The sequence below is a fragment of the Durio zibethinus genome, unplaced genomic scaffold (assembly GCF_047325235.1).
Source record: "Durio zibethinus cultivar Kanyao isolate XHJ-2024 unplaced genomic scaffold, ASM4732523v1 HiC_scaffold_388, whole genome shotgun sequence".
Taxonomy (NCBI): Eukaryota; Viridiplantae; Streptophyta; class Magnoliopsida; order Malvales; family Malvaceae; genus Durio; species Durio zibethinus.
In genome coordinates this window covers 40,001-47,500 of record NW_028323011.1, presented here as the reverse complement: position 1 = coordinate 47,500, position 7,500 = coordinate 40,001, and positions in this window count along the sequence as shown.

Sequence of the window (7,500 nt, the reverse complement as noted above, 5' to 3'; positions counted from 1 at the left end):
CTGATGGTGGTCGAGGCAAGAGCCCGCACCAAGGGCCAGCGTGTGCCCATGGTGCTCGAGGCAACCGTCCGCACCAGGGCCCAGCGTGTGCCGATGGTGGTCGAGGCAACCGCCCGCACCAGGGCCCAGCGTGTGCCGATGGTGCTCGAGGCAACCGCCCGCACCAGGGCCCAGCGTGTGCCGATGGTGCTCGAGGCAACCGCCCGCACCAAGGGCCGGCTTGTGCCGATGGTGTTCGAGGCAACCGCCCGCACCAGGGCCCAGCGTGTGCCGATGGTGGTCGAGGCAACCGCCAGCACCAGGGCCCAGCGTGTGCCGATGGTGGTCGAGGCAACCGCCCGCACCAGGGCCCAGCGTGTGCCGATGGTGGTCGAGGCAACCGCCCGCACCAGGGCCCAGCGTGTGCCGATGGTGGTCGAGGCAAGCGCCCGCACCAGGGCCCAGCGTGTGCCGATGGTGGTCGAGGCAAGCGCCCTCACCAAGGCCGAGCGTGTGCCGATGGTGGTCGAGGCAAGCGCCCGCACCAAGGCCGAGCGTGTGCCGATGGTGGTCGAGGCAAGCGCCCGCACCAGGGCGCAGCGTGTGCCGATGGTGGTCGAGGCAAGCGCCCTCACCAAGGCCGAGCGTGTGCCGATGGTGGTCGAGGCAACCGGCCGCACCAAGGGCCGGCGTGTGCCGATGGTGTTCGAGGCAACCGCCCGCACCAGGGCCCAGCGTGTGCCGATGGTGGTCGAGCCAGGAGCCCGCACCAAGGGCCGGCTTGTGTCGATGGTGTTCGGGGCAACCGCCCGTACCAGGGCCCAGCGTGTGCCGATGGTGCTGGGGGCAAGCGCCCGCACCAGGGCCCAGCGTGTGGCGATGGTGCTGGGGGCAAGTGTCACGGGCTCCGACCTTAGACTCAGAAACCGTGCGGCCTTAGGCTTGGAATCTCGTCCTTGATGCCTAAGTCAGCCTAAAACACAAGCGTGCGGGCACTAGAACAAAGGGAAGGGCTGATTACGCAAGTTAAAGAGAAACAGGACAGAAAAACAGAATTCTGGAAATGCTCTTGTATTCACTGAAACAGAAGTGTTTGATGGTGTACAAATGAGGGTGGAGCAGCCCTCTATTTATAGTTGAGGCTCCAGCTACAACTTAATGGCAAATCCCTAAAATAAAGGCTACAATCATGGGATTACATTTAATCAAGATGCTGGTTCCTGATTTTCAGGGTCAACCAAATCTGCCAGGATGCTGATGCTGATCCTGCCTGGTTCCAGAAGCTTCCCTTGCGTATCCAGCACCTCGGGGCCTTCTGGATGTGGTGCGGGCAGCCCAAATGCCAGGCCTTGGTCTCATGAGTTGGCCTGCAAGATGGGCGGGCGTTTGGAGCTCGTTTGATAGGCTTTGCGCACTGATACCCGCCAGCACGCCTGGTCTGCGGGCCTTAGCTGCTGGCTCGCCTGCTGGTCTGGCTGATGTGCCTGGCGCGCCCGCCCAGGGCGTGACATTCTCCCCCACCTGATTGCGCAACGCCCTCGTTGCGTCTTCTGCATGGTACTGCCTGATCTGGTCCCCGAACTGCCATAAGTCCTCTGCTGGTTCCCAGCTCGCCTCACTGTCTGGAAGTCCCTTCCAGCGCACCAAGTACTCATGTCTTGGTTGATAGTTCTTCCGTCTCACTTCCCGGTCAGCCATAATGCTGTGGACCTCCTTCTCATATGAGGCCCTTGCTCCCAACGGTGCACGCTTTGACTCTGCCCTTCCTGGATCTCCCTCATCCTCATGGAACGGCTTGAGCATGCTCACATGGAACACCGGGTGTACCCTCGGCTTGGGTGGCATATCCAGCTTGTAGGCAACCTTGCCTACTCTCTTGACTACTCGGAAAGGTCCCTCATACCTCCGGACTAGGCCTTTGTGCAGCCCCCTGTGGCGCACAATGGGATGCAGCTTCACCAACACCAAGTCTCCAACCTGGAACTGCACATCCCGCCTCTTCTGGTCTGCCCACTTCTTCGACCTCTTGGCCGCCTTGTGTAGACAAACTCTGGCCAAGTCAGCTTGCTCCTGCCATGCCTTGGCAAACTTGTATGCTGCTGGATTCGGTCCTGTATAACCTGCAGCAATCGAACCGGGTGTTAGTGGTTGTTGCCCTGTCACAACCTCAAATGGGCTCTGGTTCGTTGCCTCGCTCCTTTGCAAGTTGTAGGAAAACTGCGCAATATCCAGTAGCTTTGGCCAGTCCCTTTGTGTGGCACTCACATAGTGCCTGAGGTAGACCTTCAGTAGTCCATTCACACGTTCTGTCTGCCCATCGGTCTGCGGATGCATGCTGGTGGAAAAGTTCAAGTCTGACCCCAACAGCTTGAACAACTCAGTCCAGAACCTGCCCGTGAAACGCCCGTCCCGATCACTAACAATGGTCCTCGGCACTCCCCAGTACTTCACCATGTTCTTCAGGAACAATCGAGCTGCCTCCTCGGCTGGGCACTCCTTGGTTGCTGGAATGAAGATCCCATATTTGGAAAACCTGTCCACCACTACCATGATGCTTCCAAACCCCTCTGTCTTGGGTAGACCGACTATAAAGTCCAGAGAAACACTCTCCCATGGTCGCTCTGGCACTGGCAATGGCTCCAAGAGACCCCCTGGTTTCTTGAGCTCCACCTTGTCCTGTTGGCACACAAGACAAGTCTTCACATAGGCCTCCACATCGTCCCTCATGTGCGGCCAGTAGTACCGGTCCTCGATCAGCGCCAAGGTGCGGCTCACTCCTGGGTGTCCAGCCCACCTTGAATCATGACACTCTTGCAAAACTTCCTTGCGGAGCTTCCCGTGCTGCGGCACAAACAGTCTACTGCCCCTGGTGTACAGCAACCCATCCTGCAACCAAAACCGCCTAGTCTTACCTTGCTGGGCGTACTCCATCAGAGCCTTGGCTGTAGGATCATGCGCAAGTCCCTCCTTGATGCGCGGCACCAGTGACCCCTCTGGTTGGCTAATGGCAGCAAGGTTAGCCTTCCTGCTCAGGGCGTCTGCCACTAGGTTCGCCCGTCCTGGCTTGTACTCCATCTGGAAATCAAATTCTGCAAGAAAATCTTGCCATCTCGCCTGCTTGGGGGACAGCTTCTTCTGCGTCTGGAAGTAGCTGGTCGCCACATTGTCCGTTCTCACCACGAACCTCGACCCCAACAGGTAATGGCGCCAAGTGCGCAAGCAGTGCACCACTGCAGTCATCTCCTTCTCTTGGACCGTGTACTTGCGTTCAGTCTCGTTCAGCTTCCTGCTCTCAAACGCGACTGGACGTCCCTCTTGCATCAACACGCCCCCTATGGCAAAGTCTGATGCATCCGTATGCACCTCATACGGTTTGGCATGGTCTGGCAAGGCCAAGACTGGCTCCTCGGTCACAGCCCGCTTCAACCTGTCAAAGGCTTCCTGGCACCCTGCGCTCCACTCCCATGCTCTCCCTTTCTTGAGCAAGTCAGTCAATGGTGTGGCTATTGCTGAGTGACCCTTAATGAAGCGCCTGTAGTAGTTAACCAGCCCAAGGAACGATCTCAACTCAGTGACCTTGGCTGGTGGTTGCCACTCCAGGATGGCGTCTATCTTGCCTTCATCCATGCGTATCCTGCCACCTCCCACTATGTGGCCCAGGAATGGGATCTCCTGCTGGGCGAATGAGCACTTCTCCCTCTTGACAAACAGCTTGTGCGCCCGCAACACCTCGAACACCTGTCTCAAGTGGTCTACATGCTCTCCCAAAGTCTGGCTGTAGATCACAATGTCATCCAAATAAACCACAACAAACCGATCAAGGAATGACTGAAGTACCTTGTTCATAAGGGTGCAGAATGTTGCTGGGGCATTCGTGAGTCCGAAAGGCATCACCAAGAACTCATACGAACCATACCGAGTGACACATGCTGTCTTTTGCTCATCTCCCTCTGCGATCCTGACTTGATAATAGCCTGACCTCAAATCCAGCTTGGTGAACCACCTTGCGCTCCCAAGTTGATCGAACAAGTCCGCAATGAGTGGGATGGGGTACTTGTTCTTAATGGTCAGCTTGTTCAAAGCCCGGTAGTCTATGCACAGCCGCAACGACCCATCATGCTTGCGCTGGAATAGAACCGGTGCACCATAGGGTGCTTTCGATGGCCTGATGAAGCCAGCATCAACTAACTCCTTGAGCTGCTTCCTCAACTCCTCCAACTCTGGTGGAGACATTCGGTAAGGGGCTCTGGCTGGTGGCTTGGCCTCGGACACCAGCTCGATCTTGTGGTCCACCTCCCTCTTAGGTGGTAGCTTGCTAGGCAGCTTTGCGGGCATCACATCACTAAAGGTCTTCAGCACCTTTAGCACCTCCAAGGGTGACTCGGTCTCCTTCTCCCTTGGCTCATCATATTTCAGGGCTGCCAAGAAGGTGTCTTCTTGTCTGCTTACCGCCTTGGCAAATTGGATGGCTGACACCACCCGTGACCCAACTCCAGACCCTCTCCTCAATGGTACTAGGCATTGGCACCGTGCATCCAAGATGCAAACACAATCGGCAAAAGGCACAAGGAGGGCGTTAATCCGAACAAGGAAATCCAACCCAATCACAAACTCATAGTCGTCAAGGGGTATTACCTCAATGGTCTCCTTGCCTTTCCAATCTCCAAGCTGCAACTCCACTCCCCGTGCTACTCCAATGGCTGGAACTTCCTTGGAGTTCACCGTCTTAATGGTACCAGTCCCTTTCTGCACCTTTAGTCTGAGCTTCCGGGCTCCATCACCTGAAATAAAAAGATGTGAGGCACCTGTGTCCACCAGTGCGCTCACCTTCTGACCCGCAACCATCAGATCCGCAAACATCAAGCCCTTTGGCTTGCGGCTCCCCTTACTCTGGACAGCATTGAGCACCAACGACCCAAGCTTTGCTGCCCCTGACTCTGGCTCCTCGTCAGACTCCTTGTCTACAGCAGCCAGCTTGCCCTTCTGCGGGCAATTGCGTGCTATGTGGCTCCCTCCACATAGGTAACATGCTAGTGGCTCTCGGTCCCCCTTTGCTTTCCACTTGCCTGCTGATGGCTTCCTCTCGCCATCCTTGGTTGAACGGTCTCGATCTCCATCCTTGGACTCCCGGTCACGGTCCTTCCCATTGGACTGCTTCTTCCGGTCCCTATCGTCCCTGCCCTTACCCTTGGGCTTGGTAGACTCGAACTTGTTCAGAGGCTTGAACTCTATCAATGCCTCGGCAGTGGTCATGGCTTTAGCCAAGTCATGAACTCCCCTCCTTTGTAGCTCATGCTTCACCCACGGCTTCAGCCCATCCATGAAAGCAAAGAATGCGTCCTTCTCGCCTAGATCCGAGATCTGTAGCATCAGTTCAGAGAATTTTTGAACATACTCTCTTATGTTCCCTTGCTGGCTCAACCTGCGCAACTTTGCCCGTGCCTCATCATCGGCATACTCCGGGTAAAATTGTTCTCTGAACTCTTTTTGGAACTCTGCCCAGGTTCCAATCTTGGCGTTCCCACGCCTGACATCATCACACCTGCGCCTCCACCACAATAAGGCTACATCAGTGAGATACATAGCAGCGGTGCTTACCTTTATCGCCTCGTCTTGCATGCCCATGGCCTGGAAATACTGCTCCATACCCCAAAGGTAATTGTCTACTTCCTTGGCCGCCCTAGTCCCCTTAAACTCCTTAGGCTTGGGGACATCCAATCTGGATCTGGACACTCCAGCAAACATGCCATTCCCAATGGCAGTCTTGCAAGTAACGAGCTCACTGGTAAGCTCCTCCATCCGCTGGCGCATGGCCTCCATGCCATGGCGCATGGCCTCCATGCCATCTCGCAAAGTCAGAACTTCCGCCTCCAAGGATTCATTCTTTCGGGTGATCTCATCCAGGCCATTGTTGAGAGCAGCTGCTAGCTCACTTTGGATCTCCTCCCCCATGGAGTCTAGCGATGCAATGTGAGTTTCTACTTCCTCCAGCTTCTCCCCCATGTCGCCTATGGTCACCTCCACCTTGGCCAGCCTACCGTCCATGGTAGACCAGATATCTCTAGAACAAGCTTTCTTGCCTCTTCCTCGCCCATGCTCCTGGGCCTCTGGTTGTTGGCTAGCAACGTCGCTTTGGGATGCCATCTCCTCAATCACGATCTAACCTGCACAACACAAACACGCAGAATCGAACTCGCTCTGATACCAACTGTCACGGGCTCCGACCTTAGACTCAGAAACCGTGCGGCCTTAGGCTTGGAATCTCGTCCTTGATGCCTAAGTCAGCCTAAAACACAAGCGTGCGGGCACTAGAACAAAGGGAAGGGCTGATTACGCAAGTTAAAGAGAAACAGGACAGAAAAACAGAATTCTGGAAATGCTCTTGTATTCACTGAAACAGAAGTGTTTGATGGTGTACAAATGAGGGTGGAGCAGCCCTCTATTTATAGTTGAGGCTCCAGCTACAACTTAATGGCAAATCCCTAAAATAAAGGCTACAATCATGGGATTACATTTAATCAAGATGCTGGTTCCTGATTTTCAGGGTCAACCAAATCTGCCAGGATGCTGATGCTGATCCTGCCTGGTTCCAGAAGCTTCCCTTGCATATCCAGCACCTCGGGCCCTTCTGGATGTGGTGCGGGCAGCCCAAATGCCAGGCCTTGGTCTCATGAGTTGGCCTGCAAGATGGGCGGGCGTTTGGAGCTCGTTTGATAGGCTTTGCGCACTGATACCCGCCAGCACGCCTGGTCTGCGGGCCTTAGCTGCTGGCTCGCCTGCTGGTCTGGCTGATGTGCCTGGCGCGCCCGCCCAGGGCGTGACACAAGCGCCCGCCCCAGGGCCCAGCGTGTGCCGATGGTTATCGGGGCAACCGGCCGCACCAGGGCCCAGGGTCTGCCGATGGTGCTCGAGGCAACCGCCCGCACCAAGGCTCAGCATGTGCCGATTGTGATCGAGGCAACAACCCACACCAGGGCCCAGCTTGTGCCGATGGCGGTCGAGGCAAGTGCCCGTACCGAAGGGCAGCCTATGCCGATGATGGTCGATGCATGTGCCATCACCATGCGTCATCATGTGCCATTGATGGTCGAGGCCTTGGCCGAAGTTCGATTTTGAGCCACGGTGCCCATGCTTGGCTCCAGCATGTGCTGGTGCCGCATTTTTTTCACTCGGGACAGCATCGCCGGAGCATCACCGGAGCATCGCCGGAGTACCGCCGGAGAACCTGACCGGCGGCATTGGGGTTCCGGCGATTGGGAGGGGGGCCGGGGGGGTGTGCGCACATGATGTGCGATGGGTGCTGGTACTTGGCCTTGTGTTGGCCCCCTATCCCTCATCAAACCTCTGAGAATTCACACCCCCTTAAAGAGCATTTGAGATTTTACAGGTTTGCTACCAGTAGCCGTTAAAGTGTCTGAAATGGGGACACTTTTTTCAAACGGTCACAAAATCTTCTCTACTTCGAGTTTTTAGCTGAATTTTTTTGTGCATGCCAACAAAAATAGAAGGATCATGCCTACA